The 18,788-nt window shown below is 37.2% G+C and overlaps 1 long non-coding RNA gene across 1 annotated transcript; it reads left to right on the top strand.

Annotated features, from left to right (window-relative positions):
• Window positions 1-65: 65 nt before the first annotated feature.
• LOC140711595 (uncharacterized) lies at window positions 66-18,258 on the top strand. Its single transcript, XR_012092865.1, has 4 exons — window positions 66-421; window positions 5,923-6,023; window positions 13,249-13,375; window positions 17,643-18,258. It is a non-coding gene; the product is annotated as an uncharacterized lncRNA (long non-coding RNA).
• The last annotated feature ends 530 nt before the right edge of the window (window positions 18,259-18,788 follow it).

Raw genomic sequence — 18,788 nt, 5'->3', positions numbered from 1 at the left:
GGCTATGACCTCAGAAAGGAAAAAAATGTCGCGGTTCTTGGTTCCTGATAGGCCCCTCAAGGCTGAACCTCCTCACATGTTGGGGCTTTAAAGATACAGCTGTATCAGGCCGGGTGTGGTGGCTCACGCCTGTAATTCCAGCACTTTGGGAGGCCGAGGAGGGAAGATCATGAGATTAGGAGATCGAGACCATCTTGACTAACATGGTGAAACCACATCTCTACTAAAAATACAAAAAAATTAGCCGGGCGTGGTGGTGTACACTTGCAGTCCCAGCTACTTGGGAGACTGAGACAGGAGAATCACTTGAACCCAGGAGGTGGAGGTTGCAGTGAACTGACTCCAGCTTGGGCAACAGAGTGAGACTCCATCTAAAAAATACAGCTGTATCAAATCTGCTTGTGCTTTAGCCATCTGAGAGGTGAGAATCTTCTGTTTTTGTTATTTGCAACCAATTCTTAAATAAGTGAGTAACAATGTCAAATCAAAATAATCATAGCATATTATTAAAACATTATGAAAATATGTAGAGATATTAAATTTATTTAAAATATAAGCTTATGTAGCAAGATTTACATGGACATCACCATTTCTTCCTATATCCAAACCAGAAAACTCATAGAGTTGAGTTAATCGAAAATACAGAATTTAAATCTTCATTATTCTCTTCAAAGTAAGGAATTAAGAAAGAATAATCCTATGATTCCCTCTCTTTACTAATTTATAGTATACTGCATGATGAACACATTTGACTCTCAAGTCAGCAAGGAATGAAAGAGATTAAGCAATTTCATTAGTTATCTAACTCTAAAATGAATGATGTGTTTATAATGATTCAGCATGCTGATACAGTCCAAACACGTTCTTACCACGGCCAAAGCTAAATTGGTTGGGGAGAAATTGTGGATGATCATGAGTAAAATATTTCTTCTTTCATGCTTAAAGATGACAGAGAAAGGGAAAAAAAGTGTAAAGACAGCAAGATCATCATCTTGCATTTAATAACATTGAAAAGGTTCGACTGCTGCTTCCAGTGGAACTCAAAATGAAGAAGTTATTTGTATCTTATTTTTCTTTACCTCTTTTTACCCCATACCCTGCAGAGGTGTCTGCCACAGGGGAATGTCCAATGAGTCATCTTGTTATGTTGCAGAACACAGAAGCCTTCCCTAGATTTTTAAAAATGGTTTTTGAGAAATAAAAGAGCGACATTCCTGATTCTTTCATGACTTCCTCAGTGAGAGAGTTAACACATTTAATTTCTGCTTGACAGCTGGGCATGGATTAAGTCTGTTAAGCAGTTAATCCCTTATCTTTCAAACGTAGAGATTTCCCCAATGGCATCTCGAAGAGGTGCTTAGAAGGCAATGTATATTTCGTGAGTTACTTACTGAACTGGAACTTGGTTTCCCGAAGGCTGTTACCAGGTGTTTTACCAGGTGACCCACGTTGAAAACAACTTACTTCTCATTAATTCACAGTAAGCACTTGAAGCAATACCCTGCTTTTAAATATGTCTATATTGGCATGAACAATGAATATATTCTTGTTATTATTTCTAGTCCTTGACTTAACATCAGAATGCTTTCTTTATTGTTTTGAAAATTTAAAAAATATATTATAAATGGAACCCATAGTCGTTTCAGAAAATGTGGAAAGTCAAAAAACAAAAAAAAATGTACGCATAAGTAAATAAAGTCACCAATACTTCCACCATCCACAGTTTATCACTGATAAGGTTTGCCTGTGTGCTTACCTTAAACTTTTGAAATAATGAGTGATCAATATTCTAACCATTTAATACTATAGAATAATTTTCCCAACTTTTTTGAAAACACAAACATTAGGGATAGCTTAGTTTATGTGCTCAATCTCATACTATCCTTTTAGGTACTGAGTAACCCCTAAATGTGTGTACTTTGATTGCACTTGTACAAATTTCAGCAATCGTGTTGATTTCCAGTAGCTATGTTATATGATTCATGTGAATAAAATTCAGTGATATCTTCACCAAGCAGAAAACGATGTCCTCTGGCCTCCTACAGTTCCTAGGGTACCGGCCCCAAGCCAGCTCACCCATCCGCAGCACCACTAAATATCTAATGTCCTGAAATACCAATTCCTATGGAAACCTCACCAAATGGACAGTGAAATAGGAGGATAATTAATTAAATATTTTAATTCTCTGATGCCTGAGATTTTCTAAATACATTTCCTCTTTTGTTTTGTTCTAGAGTGAATTCTTTTAGTGCTTGAGACTACATTGATTTATGTGGCTAATGTATACAGGCACACACATCCAATTTCGAGTCTCTATCAGGAAATACACAAAATATATACTACATTCCTTGTCTCATAGATGTAGCTTGATTTTTTTTTTATTTCTAGGTTTATTATAGTACCAGTTCCCCATTAGTCTTCAGCAGGAAATGACAGTGTACTTTTAAAATAACTTTATGTGTTAAAAGGATTTGGGTTGAGGGTTGAGATAATTTAGAATTAAGAAGGAATAAACATATTTTGTAAATGTAATGTTCCAAAAGCCATCTTTGGATCCCAGCCTAAAAGACTCTGATTCTTATCACAAGCACTCTTTTCTTTTTTTTTCTTTTTCTTTCTTGCTTGCTTGCTTTCTTGCTTGCTTGCTTTCTTCTTTCATTCTTTCTTCTTTCTTTTTATTTTTTTCTTTTCAATCCTGAGATAATAGCTTTCCATATTGCTGGTCTTGGGATGCAGGTTCTATCAACTTTAAAGACAGGGTTCCAAAATACATTTGGTTTGAAATACTCAGGACAATGGCCCTGCAAGACCAGTAAGAACTGGCCTGGGTCTTCCTTGCCCTGCCGAGGATGTGGCTGGATACATCAGAATGACACCTTCAAGGGCATGAGCCTACCTGGCTCATTCTCTATATTTCTCTGATAAGGATGGGGCAGGAGAGGAAGTCAGATCAACAAAACCTACCGTTATCAGGTCATGAGCTACTGCTAGATGCTTCATGTACCCATGAACCCACTTTATCAAACACACTCACTTATAACTGAGGTTCAGAGAAGTTCAGACATGGCCCCAGGCCGTTACAAAGAGTGAAGCAGCATCGGGGGGTGACCTTCTCCCATCTCCTAATCACTGTCATCTCCCTACATTCTTGCAAAATTTTCTTTTCTCCCCAATTGTCAGTAATTCTATGCAAATTCTTCTCAGGAAGCAATAGTTACATATATACACTGCAGACACAAAAATATTAGCCAGCCATATGCAGACAGTGTAGTCCTATTAAGAAAGGGTGCTATTCAAATATCTTGCAGAAAATCTATCTAGTAAATGTTCACTGAGGATCATGTTTCATGATCTAGAATGACTGGTGAGCGGAGTGCTGCATCTGCCTGGACAACTTCTTCTCTCACTCAGCCATGCAGTGTCTTTCTCGCTCCCCCTGGGCGGCATTCAAGAAGCATATGATGAATCATGTTCTTTTCCATCATTTCAGGGCTGATATTAGTCAACAAATAATTCAGTTGGAACTGAGCGCTAACACTGCAGGCCCAAGTTTATGAAGACAAAAGAGTAAGTTCTGACCTACAATTGGAATGATATCTTATGGGAGGCTCCATGGTTCAGACTGAAGTGCAAATAAGATGAGTTTCATCTCATTTCATCCATTTTCATAACAGCGTAAATTCACATCTTAATAACTTCAATTTTCTCAAATATGTATTGTCTTAGTCATAAAGGTAACAATGAAAATATGTTACTGGATTTGACACAGAAAAACAAATCTAAGTAACTGCAGCATTAGTTATAGGTTACATACAAAGAGAGACACTGTTCATTTTCTAATAAAGTGTAGGAATTCATACTGCTTTCATTGGACACTTTCTAGGTTCTCTGTTTTTCCTAAGTTAGGTAAGGCAACTAAACTTACCACTCCAGGGAGATGAATGACAATCATTTTAATAGGGGAGTATATGCTTGAGCTTGGAGTTCTCTAAATTGCTCAAAGTGAACAGGAAGTAATTATAATGGGCTGCAAGTACACTCAGGCAACTTACAAAATGCTGTGAAAACACACTATAGCTATTATATGAGAAGATTTACTGCATGGTCCTTCACACTTCAAACTTCTAACAAATTAACAAATAACATGTTTTTGTTTTGTTTTGTTTTGTTTTGTTTTTTTTGAGACGGAGTCTAGCTCTGTTGCCCAGGCTGGAGTGCAGTGGCACGATCTCGGCTCACTGCAAGCTCCGCCTCCCGGGTTCATACCATTCTCCTGCCTCAGCCTCCCAAGTAGCTGGAACTACAGGCCCCCGCCACCACGCCTGGCTAATTTTTTGTATTTTTAGTAGAGACGGAGTTTCACCGTGTTAGCCAGGATAGTCTCGATCTCCTGACCTCGTGATCCACCTGCCTCGGCCTCCCAAAGTGCTGGGATTACAGGCGTGAGCCACCACACCCGGCCACAAATAACATTCTTTAAAGAAGAACGTCAGGAAGACAGTTCATGTATGATTTAGGTAAACATTATCAAATGCATGTACACAAATGCACACAAAAATCTTTGCACAACATATGAGATGAGTAGATAAAACCACAGAGGAAATGCACGCCTATACTCACAACTGCCATTCTGTGGGAGGTCTTCAAGGAAAATGACCTCAAAGAACTACTTGGATGAGCCCTGAGAACACCGTTCCTCCTCTCAGGAATGAGTGGGGAAGCTCAGTACTGTGTGTAAACTCCTCTTCCAAGGCAGAGTAATGAATGGGCAGCCGTGGACACTCATTCTGGTTCACCATGTGTCTATGTTCCACTGGAGGATCCGTGGCCTCAGGGGCATCTGGACAGCACTTGGGATGGGAGAGAGTGGCTCTGTGTCCCAGGAAAGGAAGAGGGTAGAGGCCTTTAGAGTTTGCTGTACCTGGGGGCTTATGTGAAGCACGTTCTCCCACACACAGCCTCTAGCTGACCTAGGTTTCTGAGGCTCCCAAGAACAAAACCTCTGAAAAGAATGGGGCCCTATCCTCAGGATTCTGAGATTCTGGAAGGTAACCATACTGAGATGGAGAAGAGGCATGGGAAGGAAAGAGAATAAATCAGAAAGTGAGAGAAATACTCTATAGGATTGAAGTTTAATGAACTGTGGTATGCACTTACTAGAGACCTATGACTTTATTATGTGAATAACTTATACTTTAGGCCATTACCTAGCACAACTAAATTAAACATTTATTTCAAGATGAGATTTGTTGGATGAATATTTAATGATAGGAGCTTTATTACTGAAAATTGCTATTACATCATTTTTGATCAACACTGATGTTTTAGCTTTATATATATTACTTTTTCATTTATTTTGGTATCTATTAGAAAGATTTATTTTTATTTTCACATATTGTATATTAAACTGAACATTTTATATGTTCCTACTCTCTATTTTTTATTTTTGTAGAGATGGAGTCTCCCCATCTTGCCCAGGCTGGTCTTGAACTCCTGGCCTCAATAAATTCTCCCACCATGGCCTCCCAAAGAGTTGGGATTAGAGATGTGAGCCACTGTGCCAGGCCCTCAGATATTCCTATTCTTGACAGTGGTTTCACTATTAATTTCCTACCCATACTATAACTTGATTTCAGACCAGAGTTTCCAACCAGAAGTTAAAATGTCATATTGAACTATTTTCAACACAAATATTTGTGAAACATAGGAAAAAAACATGGTCTAAGAAAGTTTGAAATGAATACATGTCCTAAAATGTAATTTAAAAATGTTTGATATTATGTATACCACAGTCAAATTTGGCAGTCCTTTAAATGATATATTAATAATTTTGTTGTTTTAGAATAATTTTGTCTGAATTTATTTCTATGTAAATATTCCATCCTACAAAATACTTCTTCCTACTTTTCTTTTCGCATGCAGATCTTAAGTGTGCAATGCAATGAGGATGGAGCAACATATACACCAATCAAGATAGAGAACATGTCTGTTACCCCCAAAAATTCTCTCACACCTGCTTCCAGGTGATGCTCCTGGCAACCACCAGTTTGGTTTGTAGCATCAAGACTTTACCTGTTCTTGAATTTCAATATATGGAACCAGGTAGGAGCATAATTCAGCTTCTTTTATTCATAGTTCTTGAGATTCATTCGTGCTGTTGTTTCTATCAGTAGTTCATGTATTTTTTTAAACTAGTGAATCATAGTCCAGTGTATAAACATACCACAACTTCTTACATTATTCTTCTGTTGATGGACACATGGCCTTTTCCAGTTTTCGTTGTTATGGGAAAAGCAACTGTAAACATTCTTAAGACTTTTTGTGGGCATTATTATTTGTTTTTGGTAAATACCTGCTAACAGTGGAATTGCTGGATCTTAGGGTTGGTGTAAGTTTACATTTATCAGAAACTGCTGAACTGCTTTCCAAAGTAACATTTTGCATGTATGAATCTTAATTGCTCCACAACCACTCCAACATTGGGTGGTATTGATCTATTTAACATTAGCCATTGGAGTAGTATGAAATGCTTATTGTGAATGTAATTTTGGTTTAGCTCATGAGCAATTATATTGACCATATTTTCATGTGCTTAGTGGCCATTGGTATATTTTCTTTTTGAAACATATGTCTAAGTATTTTGCCTATTTAATTTTGAATTCTTTTTCTTTTTATTGAGCTTTAAGAATTATATAAGTTCTGGATCTATGGCAATCCTCAAATATACATATTCTGAATATTTTCTTTTATCATGTGGTTTACATTATCATTTGTTTAATCATATATTATGAACAGAACTTTTTTTAAATCACATCCAATTAATCAAATTTTTTCTTTTATGCTGAGTCCCTTTTGTGGACTAAATATCACTGCTACACCAAAGTCCTGAGGTTATGCTCTAATATACTTCAGCTGCTCTCAAATGTTAACTTTTACATTTAGGGCAGTGATCCATCTTAAATTAATGTTTTTGTGATTTGTTATGTATTCTTGACAAAACGAGCCTTTTAATATATTTTTAAGTCCTTCATAATCTCTGGTAATATTTCTAATCTTGAATTCAATTTTGTCTGATATTAATCCAATTCTACCAGCTTCCTTATTCTTACTTTTGTATACTATATCTTTCCTCCATCTTTACACAGTTCTTTATCTGAGACTTTATATTATGTTGCTGAACCTGATTTTTTTATCTCATCTTCTAGTCTCTGCCTTTTAACTGGAGTTTTCAGTCTATTTATTTATATTTAAGGCAATTACTGATACAATTGGTTATAGTTCTTCCACCTTGCAATGCATTTTCATTTTGTCTCATGTGTCTATTATTCCTTTGTTTCTCCCTTCCTGTATAATTTTGGGTTAGATTACTGCTATTAGAATTCCAATTCAATACTTTTATTGAATTTTGTTTCAATATTTAAACTGAAATCTGTACTTATACTGAATTAAAAGTAGAACAGTAGAAATAGTCCAAACCAAATGAGAAAAATAATTTAAATTATACTTTTTTAGTTATACATTATATTTCTTCGTAGTGGTTATTTTAGGAATTAAAATATGCATTTTTAATTTATCACTGTCTACTTAAAACTATAAATATTACTTCACATACAGTATAAAAACTGTCAGTGTATAAATTAACCTATCCACCTGTGTTTTGCTAGTGTAATAATTTCATAAAGTATTTGCTATAAACTTCATATTACAATTAAATCATCTTTGCATTAAATATTTAGTTTTGTTTTAGATAAAATAATAGAGGAAAAATGTCATCTTTTACATATGCCCACATATTTCTTATTTTATTTTTATATTTTTGAGGCAGTCTCTCACTGTGGCCCATGCTGGAGTGCAGTGGTGCAATCGCAGCTCATTGCAACCTTTGCCTCCTGGGTTCAAGAGATTCTTGCGCCCCAGCCTCTTGAGTAGCTGGGATTACAAGCGTGTGCCACCACACGTGGTTAATTTTGGTATTTTTAGTACAGATGGGGTTTTGCCACGTTGGCCAGCCTGGTCTCAAACTCCTGGCCTCAAGTGATCCACCCCTCATGACCTCCCAAAGTTCTGGGATTACAGGCTCGAGCCACCCTGCCAGTTGCTTCTACCTACATATTTCTATTCTTTCCTGTAGATGTACATTTCCATCTGGTATCATTTTCCTTCATGCTGAAAATGTTCTGTGGTACAGGTCTACTGGTAATTAATCTTTTTCAGATTTTATTTATCTTAAAAGTCTTCATTTCAAATTCATGTTTTGCTTGATATAGACTTCTCAGTCAATGAGTCTGAGTCTGTGCGCATGTGTGTATATGAGTGTGGCATGCTGATTTCCAGAGTTGTGCATTATTTTCTGAACAGGGTTGTTCCGAGATAGCCATTCTTCTTTCATAGAAATAACTCTTAGTGCACTATGTTTAAAAATATTGATAATTCAAGATAACATAAATGAACCTTTATTATTATGTTTCAAATTCATGTACCAGGCAGGTAGTAAAAAGAGAATTAAATGTATATTTGAAGCAAAAGTATATTTGTAAAAATATTACATTTACTAAATTATAATGCCAATAAAGATTGCCATTAAATTAATCCTTACACTGGAATTGATATCCAGTTAACAATAATTCTCATCATTATTTATATTGGCCGAAATTCATTTTATCTTTGCAAAATAAAATTATGGAATTCTAAAACCAATCATTAATTGATTGGGAAGGTTGTCAACAGAAAAATATAATTCATAAATACAAACATATTTTATTTTTAAGTATCATAATACATCATTTAATTGGTTTTAGTTGAATAAAGCAAGTTACCCCAGGTTTCTTTGTATGCATGAAAGAAAATAAAAATGTTATGACAATACACAATATGGGTGATCACTACTAATTATTCATTTTCTCTAGTATCATTGGTGTCTTGATTCTACAATCCAAACTCTCAAATTAAAATGGATGCTTTACATTTTAATTAAAAGTATTCTTTTTGAGGATTGAGGAGTGTTTGCTTGGGAAACAGCCTCACAGTGTTACACATATTATATCTGCATGATGGATAGATCCCATGAAAATATGTCAAGCTTCGCTGGTAGGCTAAAACATATGGTAAGGGTTAGACATTTACCATGTGTGAATTTTCTAAGTATAAGTGGTAATAAAACTAGATCTGCTGTCAGTCAGCTATTCTATATTCCAAAGGATAAGTACACATTAAATTCATGGTATTATATTCAGAATTTTAACATAAATAGCACTCCCATAGAGTAGCAGGATAATGTTTCTTGTTTGCTAATTTGTGGTGGTCACGCTTATTAGATTTGGTCCAAGTGTCTTAAAATATTGATATCAGAAAATCAGAAGTCATCTTGTCCAGTCTATGTCCATCACAGATCTCATTCTTCACATTTACCATCTCCCCAGAGAATCTGTTACATCTGAAACAACTAGCAGAAGGAGAAAAGTTCTTTTATTGTACCAAGGTGTATTTCTCGTAATTTTCAAATTATCGTTTTCAACTTTATCTCATTGAATCTTCTCAGATAAGCTTCTTTCAGAGGTTAACTCAGAGCTCAATACTAGTTCCTACTGTATGCCCACTATTTAGAAAAATGATGAGATCACAAGCCAGAAAATATTTCAAAACAGCTCTTTAATTTTACAAAAAATAAACTAGAAGTTTTTTTAAAAAAATTTTCCTCGAAATCATGTGCCACTGTAACCCCAGAAGAGGTAAGGATATACATTGCTAAAAACAAAGAGAACACTGATTACTTTTTCATTTTAAAATTGACCTTCTTGACTTCTTTAGCAAAGTAATGATTGTCAAAGGATTTGTCTGGAGAGAAATGACTGTTATAAATTTTTTATCTCCTCTGGGATGGACACAGCAGCTTGCCAGTTTAACCAGAAATTTTCTCTTTTTCCTTGATAACTCAACCAATATTGATTTTGTTTAGGCATCTGGTCAGCACAGGCTCTGGAGAGGTAGGCTCCAGAGAGTGAATCCTCATGGATGTTGGCATTATGGTGATCTCATTTCTCTTCCTGTGACTGGTTGGAAGATATGTGCATGGCATTGTTCTAGCGAATGGCTACAGGGAGAATTCTTCTGTCTAAAATGTCCTGGGGGCGAAAACCCTTTTGTTCCCATGCCCTTTCTATTCAGAATTCTGTTATGGGAGTACAGGACACTTCTTGCTGCAGTGGTTACCTTGTACCCAACAGGTGACAAGTTTAGGGAAGAGTATTCATTGTGCCAAGGATGGTACAGCAAAGTGATAAATGGCCCTGGGAGTATAGGACTTCATGGAGCTACCTCCAGACATCCTGTTGGATGAAATTAGTTATCTAGATAATTGAGTCTTGGATGGTCAGGAATCCTCTTCCTTGATGCTGAAAGCCATCCTAAACACTACTGCACTTTTAGCACTTCAAAAGGCAAGGCTGCAGACACAGATATAAGAATTTCATTGAATTCCAAGGACAGAGAAGAAGAACATATGAAAAATAGGAAGTGGAAAGCCCCAGACAGGGTAGTAAGAAGAAAGAATGGAGGGAGAGCTACGGACGATTTGGAAGGGGGTAAAGTGTTCTCATAGAACTTCCATAGGAGGAAGCAGATGTTAGAAAAATTTAGGACATGTGTGATAGTCAAAACATTCAACAATCAGTATGGCACAGGCACAGCCCTCAGCGTGGACTCCTGTCTTACATTCACAAAGGGTGCTGTATCAGAGCAGCACCAATAGCGCCTGGCAGGCTAGCAGGGGGAGAATCAGTTCGCTCCTGAGAACCTGTCCCTCACCCCCACAACACACACACCCAATTTTCTGGCATGGACATGTCTCAAAAATCCCTGCATGCCTCTAAATGTCAGGAGGCCCTGAAGACAGCTGGGGTGAGAGCTGGCCATCTTGCCTGGGTCTATCAGGGTGCCAGGCAAAGTTACCTCAGTCAAGGGTGATGGAAAAGAGTCCGCGAGAGCTGATGGAAGTCTGGCAAGACTGGAGTGCCACCAGCCCCCGATTGGGGTGACCACAAGTTACGCTGTCCATCAGCCAGTGCTAATGGAAGGCCCAGGGCAGACACACCTCCGAAGCCACTGGCACAGTGAGCCTTTCTGACAAGTGAGGACCACAGAAGCCCCTGGGTCTGAAGCTAAGATTCCTCTTAAATATTGAATCTCCCCTTCCCCTCAATCCTAGGGGACACTTTGGTTAAGTTTGGGAAGGGTGGACAGATCTTGAAACTGGAGCTGCTGCTGTCAACTCAGAGATTGCATTATGTAAAGAGGTTATATAAATAGAAATATAACCCCATTATATAAATATAAATATAACCTTTTTATATAACCCAATCTCATAAAAATACAATCTGTGAAATTCAAGATAGTGTAAATAAGCCTTTATTCATATTTTTCAATAATAATAATATAACTCAATCAATAATAATAATATATAATAATCAATAATAATAATATAACCCAATCTTATATAAATACAATCTGTATTCATACAGATATATAAATATATATTATATATAATATATGTAAATATAACCCCTTTATATAACTTAAGCTTATATGATACAATCTGTAACACCATACATATGGGGTTATATAATTTATCTGTATATAAATTTGTATTTATATATAAATATATCTATACAAATTTATATAAATCTGTATATAAAGGGGTTACATAAATATTAATATTTATATAATATTTATATTATATATAAAGGGCATTATACATATATATAAAGGGCATTATACATATATAAAAAAATAAGGGGTTATTTGTATATAAATATAACCCCTTTATATAATGCAATCTTATGTAATACACTCTGTAACCCCACTTACAGATTATATTAGTCTGTTCTCACGCAGCTATGAAGAAATACCTGAGACTGGGTCATTGATGAAGGAAAGAGGTTCACTTGACTCACAGTCCCGCGTGGCTGAGGAGGCCTCAGGAAACTTACAATCATGGTGGAAGGCAAAGGGGAAGCAAGGAACCTTCTTCACAGGTGATAGGAGAGACAATGCGTGCTGAGTGAAGGGGAAAGCCCCTTGTAAAACCATCAGCTCTCATGAAAACTCACTCACTATCATGAGAACAGCATGGGGGAAACCACCCCTGTGATTTAAGTACCTGCACCTGGTCCCACCCTTGCCACATGGGGATTATTAAAATTCAAGATGACATTTGGGTGGGGACACAGAGCCAAACCCTATTACAGACCCCGACTGATGGCACTGCACTCCAACAACTTCCTTTCCTCCCTACCTCAGAGATGCGGCTCTGTGAAAAGCTGAAATCACTTATAGAAAAATAAAGCTCAGGTGAGCTCTACTTGAGAAGTGTATTGCTGGGAAGCACTTTTTTTCTGAGTTACACCTTGAAAGAAACCTCCATCAGGCACACTGTGCAACATAGAGATTCTGAGCCCAGGTTCTGCTTGGTTACTCGTATAGCCATGGTCTTAGTTTCCCACCATCATTTCTTAGAGTTCATTTCTGAAATTAAATACACATTCTAAAATAATCAAGTCTAGATTTTGTATGTGCTCATTAATCATTTTAAAATTTGCTATGTTTTAATTATCTTTAGTTGCTTACTCCCTACTCCCACTATTATTTAATTGAAATTTATATTCCACCTATTTTTAAACCAGTTGGAATTATCTTTTTAATTAAGCACTATTTGAAATAGAACAATCAGAGGACTGCCATTAATCCACTAATCCTTCTTGGGAATTGGGTGGGGTATCGATCAATCACTAGTCAATTAAAAAAACAGAAAAGCTTCCAGATGGCTAAAAGAAGCTACAAAACTCAAAGGATTACAGGATTACATATGTATTACAGTAAAAATAAGTAAATTAATTAAACAAGATCATGAATGTGGAGTATCCAGTTGTTTGAGCAGCTTAAACAGTGTGGATCTTTCCCTAAAGGTCTTATACTATAAGACCTTGTGTAAGATATTATAAATTATTCTAGGGCAATGATCAAAAAGAAGGTAAATAAGCACATGTAATCATCTTTTAAATGCTTTAAAACATTTTAGACATTTCAATGGTTTATGCATCTAACAATCACTGGATTGAAAGTGTTGAGTGGAACCAGTATCCCTTCTGCTTCTGGTTATGGCAACCTATTTAATAAGAAACATACCTGGACGATAGCAGTTCAGCATTTCTTTATACAAATCTCCATGGTTATTTGTCTTGCTCTGTTGCCTAGGCTAGAATGCAGTGGTGTGATCTCGGCTCACTGCAGCATTGACCTCCTGGGCTCAAGCTATCCTCCCACCTCAGCCTTCAGAGTAGCTGGGACCACAGGCGTGCATCATCATACTCGGCTAAGTTTTGTGGGTATTTGTGTAGAGATGGGGTTTCACCATGTTTCTCAGGCTGGTTTCGATCTCCTGGGCTCAAGCTGTCCGACCACCTCACCCACCAAAAGTGTTGGGTTACAGGCGTTGAGTCACCTCGCCCAGCCTAAGAGCCCATTCTTAAACTCTGGGCTCTAAAAGAAGTCTAAGTACCAGGCTAAGTACAAAAATCATTTTATAAATTCCATTTTGCCCTTTTGTTTAGATGTAATTCACTGAAACACGACTGATAGACCCTGAAGAAGAAAAGGGCGGAATATTATTTGGGTCAAGAATACTCTACTCGCAGGAAGCGAAAACATTCTGAAAGGTTCCCAATGAAAGAAGACATCTGATGGGCAATGTATGAATCACTGGACTAATCTGATTTTGTTATGCACTTACACCTGTGATTCCTGATGTCAAACTTCGCAAGTCCTTTATCCCTTGAATTTTCCTATAAAACACCATTGAAAAAGGCAAAGAAGAAGGCTAGTGGATACTTTTCTACACCGTCAATGTAGAGGGTTGGCAACAAGGACTTACAACCTACATTTGTAAACTTTTGTCCCAAACAGACATAATTGTATTATGTGCAAATTTAAAGACGAAATATAATTACATACTTTTCTCTTCATATAAAAAAGTAAATGCAACCCTGTAACAATACATAATTACAAACTGTATATCTTAAGAGTAGATACTTTGCACTCTAATGAAACTTGATATAACATAATTTGAATCAACACTGAGCAACCTCCAAGCCTGATATATATTTTCTATATTTTAATCTAGATATTTTAATATTAATATCTTTAATATTTCTAAGTGTATATGTTTTAAATGTTTAAGATAAGTCTTCCATTTGTTGGCTCCTTGGAAGAATATATTTAGTAGCACAGCTCCCTGCAGCAGGGAGACAGATTTTTTTTTCCCATGTATTAGTTATTAGACTATAATGCAATAACGAGGGTCTCGGCTGAAGATTGCTTTTTTATTTCTTTTGCCTGCTGAGCATGAAAATGTCTTCAACGTTTCTCAGTAACAATGTAAATACAGCTTGTCTTGATAGAGTTCGCACATTAACCATATATGGTCATTTGGAGGCAATTGGCCACATGAGCCCAGCAACCTTCCCTAAACATTGTCCCAGGCACCAGGTTGCACTGAAATAAGAGCTGAGAGAAGTACATCTCAGGTGGCTTATGTGCAGGAAAAAACAGATTCTGTCTCTTTCAGGAAGGTTCAATTGATTATTCATTTGAAATACCAATTATTACTCTGACAGTATTTTCTTAACTAGTTTTTATGTAAAAATTTTGTCACTATTTATCTGTGTATTCATTTTATTTAAAAAATCCCAGTGTTTAGAATTCCTTGCTCAGAGTGATATAAATGATCATGCTTTTTAAATAATAAAGGACAAAACGAGCCTGCATGCTAGTCATCGTCATAATGCATTACTAAAAAGATGTACTCTCAACATGTCTTGTACTTAACCCTCCCAATACCCAAAATACTGCTTAACAATAGTGGCTTGCTATTTTAGGAGAGTGATCAGGATTGAAATAGTGTTATAATCAGCTAATGGCGCTGAGAGTGGGTGAAGGAGGGAGGTCAAGGAGAGCCCCAAATGTAGACGATGAGAATCAGCTCTCTGCACAAGGGACGTGGAGGGTGGTGGGTAGGTGAAAGTTGGTGTGAGGGGGTGTGGGTGAAGGGTGCCATTGCAGACAAAGGAAGAAACAGGGATATAGGTCCAGAAATGGTGGGAGTGGGGTGGTGGCAGAACCTCACGGGCCTCCCTGCAATTATTTCTGCAGCCTAAAGCAAGAGGTATAATGGCATTAGACGGCAAAGCGGGGCAGCTGCAAGCAGGAAGGAGATAGTGGGGGAAGAAACTGGGGGAGACTTGAGAAAATACTGGGTAACATTGACAGGAAAAATAGTAGTTTGGATGTGGGTCGGTGACAGAGTAAGAGTAGGACAATCCAAGCCTCCTGGAGCCAGGAGAAGGTTTGTTAGGTTGGGACATTGAGTTCAGTTTCAGACTCGTCACTGATGAGAGCTGAGGGTGTAGCTGGGATACTATTTGGAAGAGAAGCGCACAGTAACTTAGGTGTGAAGATATTCATATGTATTGCATGCTGCAGCACTCAAATATGCTACTTAACATATTTATTATGGTTTCTTTTTGAAGTCTTCCATTTAATAGCAAAAAATCCTGGATTTATTAGAGGGAATCTGTAACTCAGTCCATGAACATGGGGCCTTATAACACTTGAAATTAAATTTAGAAATATATCACATTTTCCACAAATGCTAGGCATAATGAACAAACAAAATCCAAAAAACAGCAAGCCTATTCTGAGCCGTCGTTGTTCTTCATTCTACCCCCTACACTGGTCTTCACACTTGTCAATCAGTGTGGCCATGCAGGGAGCTCACATATTATACTGCGTCCTACCTCCGCCTTCTTGCTGTCAGTGTTTCAACACAGTGAAGCTGCAAAGAGGAGGAAGTTCTTTTTTTTTTTTTTTTTTTTTAGATGGAGTCTCACTGTGTCACCCAGGTTGGAGTGCAGTGGCGTGACCTCGGCTCACTGCAACCTCCACCTCCTGGGTTCAAATGATTCTCCTGCCTCAGCCTCCTGAGTAGCTGGGATTACAGGCCCCTGCCACCACGCTTGGCTAACTTTTTGTATTTTTTTTAGTAGAAATGGGGTTTCACTATGTTGGCCAGGTTGGTCTTGAACTCCTGATCTTGTGATCCACCCGCGTCAGCCTCCCAAAGTGCTGAGCTTACAGATGTGAGTCGCTGTGCCTCAACGAGGACGAAGTTTTAAATTATCATTTTATACATCCTGGGAGACTTCACTGATATTGCTCAAGATGTGTTACTGGGAACACACAACATGTTTTGCCCAAGATGTGTTGCTGGGAACTCAGTACTAGATGCCATTTTTCTTGATTAAAAACCAACCTCAGTGATATTTTCTCCAGATAATCTCTTTTCCTGGACACATTTATTTTATCATTATTTCTTTATATCTCATCTTCTATGTACTACTGTTACCCTTTGCTCTGTTGGTCAAGTGGAATTGGTAACAATAGGTGTTCAATCTTTCATGACAACTTTGCCACTTTAAAATTTGAAAGCACTGTGAGGTTTTTAAAGATATAGTGGAAGGTACTGTTTAATAGAGTATTAATTGCAAACATAAAGACAACCCCTTCAGGACCTGGAAATATTTTTGTCAAATGAAGTTTTGCTTAAAGTAATACATTGCCATTATTCGTCAATTGAACTCAGTTTTTAAAAGAATGAAGTTGTCTGTGTCTTTCTTGAATTTATTCATTCATTCATATAGCGCATACTTATTAAGCACTTATTATGTGTTTTGCCAATTTCAGGTAATAGGTACATAATGAACAAAAGAAACAAAATATTTTGCCTTGACAGAACTTACCTTTTAGTGACGGAACACAGGCCATATTAATACAAAAGTAAGATTTGTGGGTATTTACTAATTGTTATGACACACCACTAATACATTTTTTTCTTGCTTTATACCAAAGGAAATAGTACTATTAAATAATTAGACAAAATTCAACAATCTTCTTGGTGCAGTTCAATTTTATTATATTTATATATTTTTTAATTGAATGCAAACAATTTTTTTCCTTTCAGTCTAAAAATATTGATTAAAATCCATCCCTTTACCCAGCAGTGGTACAAACATGTTTGAAAGAGTCTTAGAAAAATTCATCCATTTTTTATTTTCCTACTTCAAAAATAAATCAGCTGAAGCTTGGAGAGCTTATGTGACTTCTCCAAGGATGTATAGTTGATATCAGAGATGGAAGAAAATCCAGTACATTAAGGAAGCAATTCTGAGAATATTTATAATTACTTCACTATAGAGTGGAATAAGACTAGAAGTGAACTTGATTTATTTTCAGATTTTAAAAAAATCATGAATCAAAACATGTGAAGTGGCTTAAAATCAAACGTTGGTTGAATTGAGTGGGAAAGGTGAAATTGGACAAAAATATGCATGAACTATATCTCAGCATTGTTCCATAGACACCATGTCTTGTCCCTTGATATGCATTTTTAAAAAAAATTTTAGAGCATAATTAAGTTACTCCTTAATGACTATTTTAAGGGACACCTACAAGGGTATAAAAATAAAAGCCGAGGTATCTGAACTATCCATTTCCGTAAGCTTGCTAAATAAGCCCCTCTTCCTGCACCTCTCTAGGCAACTGATCCTGAGCACACGTCTCCACGGCGGCATGAGTCATTGCTTTTTAGATCACACTCTCCGTGCAAGAGCCGAGAAATCGATATCTCTCACAAGGTTGCAGACGTGCTGGAAACTGATTAGTCATTAACCTATTGTCACTCCTCTCAGCGCCCATGGAAGGAGCTGCAGCATGTCCATGGATTTTGAAAGAGTATCAGGAGTAAACTTCTCCACGGCAGTGGGCATTTGTGAAAGGTCTGTTCTGGAATACCAGTACCATCTTCTCACATGTTAAGGGGCAAAAATCTCAGTGAGTCACCCCAAATCAGGTTTTACAGATGATTTTTTGAAATGTTGATTCTGGTATCATCCCTGAAAATTTAATTGATCAAATAAGCCCATAAAGTAGGGTCTTTTCAAGGCATGTAAGGACCATTCGGCACCAGATGGACAAGAAAATGAACATATTTAATGTTACAGTCAGCAACGTTTTGTTGATGCTTTGGAAACTGAACTGCAAAGAAGTGCTTAAATGAACTGAAAGAGTTAATTTGACTTCTAAGAGCCATAAACTGGCTTGGGTTGGGTGGATTCTATATTCCCAGACTCTGGTTCAATAAAAATGTAAATGTTATCTGGGTACACAAAGCATATTTCATGGTGATAATGAATCTGTTGACATACTGTTCATACTTTATTATATAAATTTTACTAATGTATTTGCCAGAGAGAAAAATGAATACACAGGGAAAGACTCTGTGCTCAGCTCTGCAACCTGCCCCGGGTTGGCTGGCACACGTCCGCTTCTGTCCTTGGCGCAGTTTGCTGGGCTGCCTTGATTTAATCAATCAGAACCCTGTGGATGTTGAGAGGAACACGACGGCGTCATTGACTGAGCTAATCTAACTGGATTTGAAATAGGAGCTAGAAGATGGGTTATTTTTAAACCAAAACCCGCTGATGCATAAAACTATCCTGCAGCGTGATTTCTTAGATTTATAATCAATTGGGTGTATCTTAGTGTGTATGTAATCCATGAGAGGTGACCAGACTAGGAGGGGATAGGTGGCTTGAGTTCACAGGCAGAGAAGGCCTTGTCCTTTGGCTGGCCTGCCATAGGCTCTGCCTGCAGGCCCAGACTGGAGTGCTGTTTAGTGTGAC

This window comes from Chlorocebus sabaeus, chromosome 4 (genome assembly GCF_047675955.1).
Source record: "Chlorocebus sabaeus isolate Y175 chromosome 4, mChlSab1.0.hap1, whole genome shotgun sequence".
In the NCBI taxonomy this organism is placed as follows: domain Eukaryota; kingdom Metazoa; phylum Chordata; class Mammalia; order Primates; family Cercopithecidae; genus Chlorocebus; species Chlorocebus sabaeus.
Note: the sequence above shows the minus strand (reverse complement) of the source record. Positions and strands in the feature narration are given on the sequence as shown.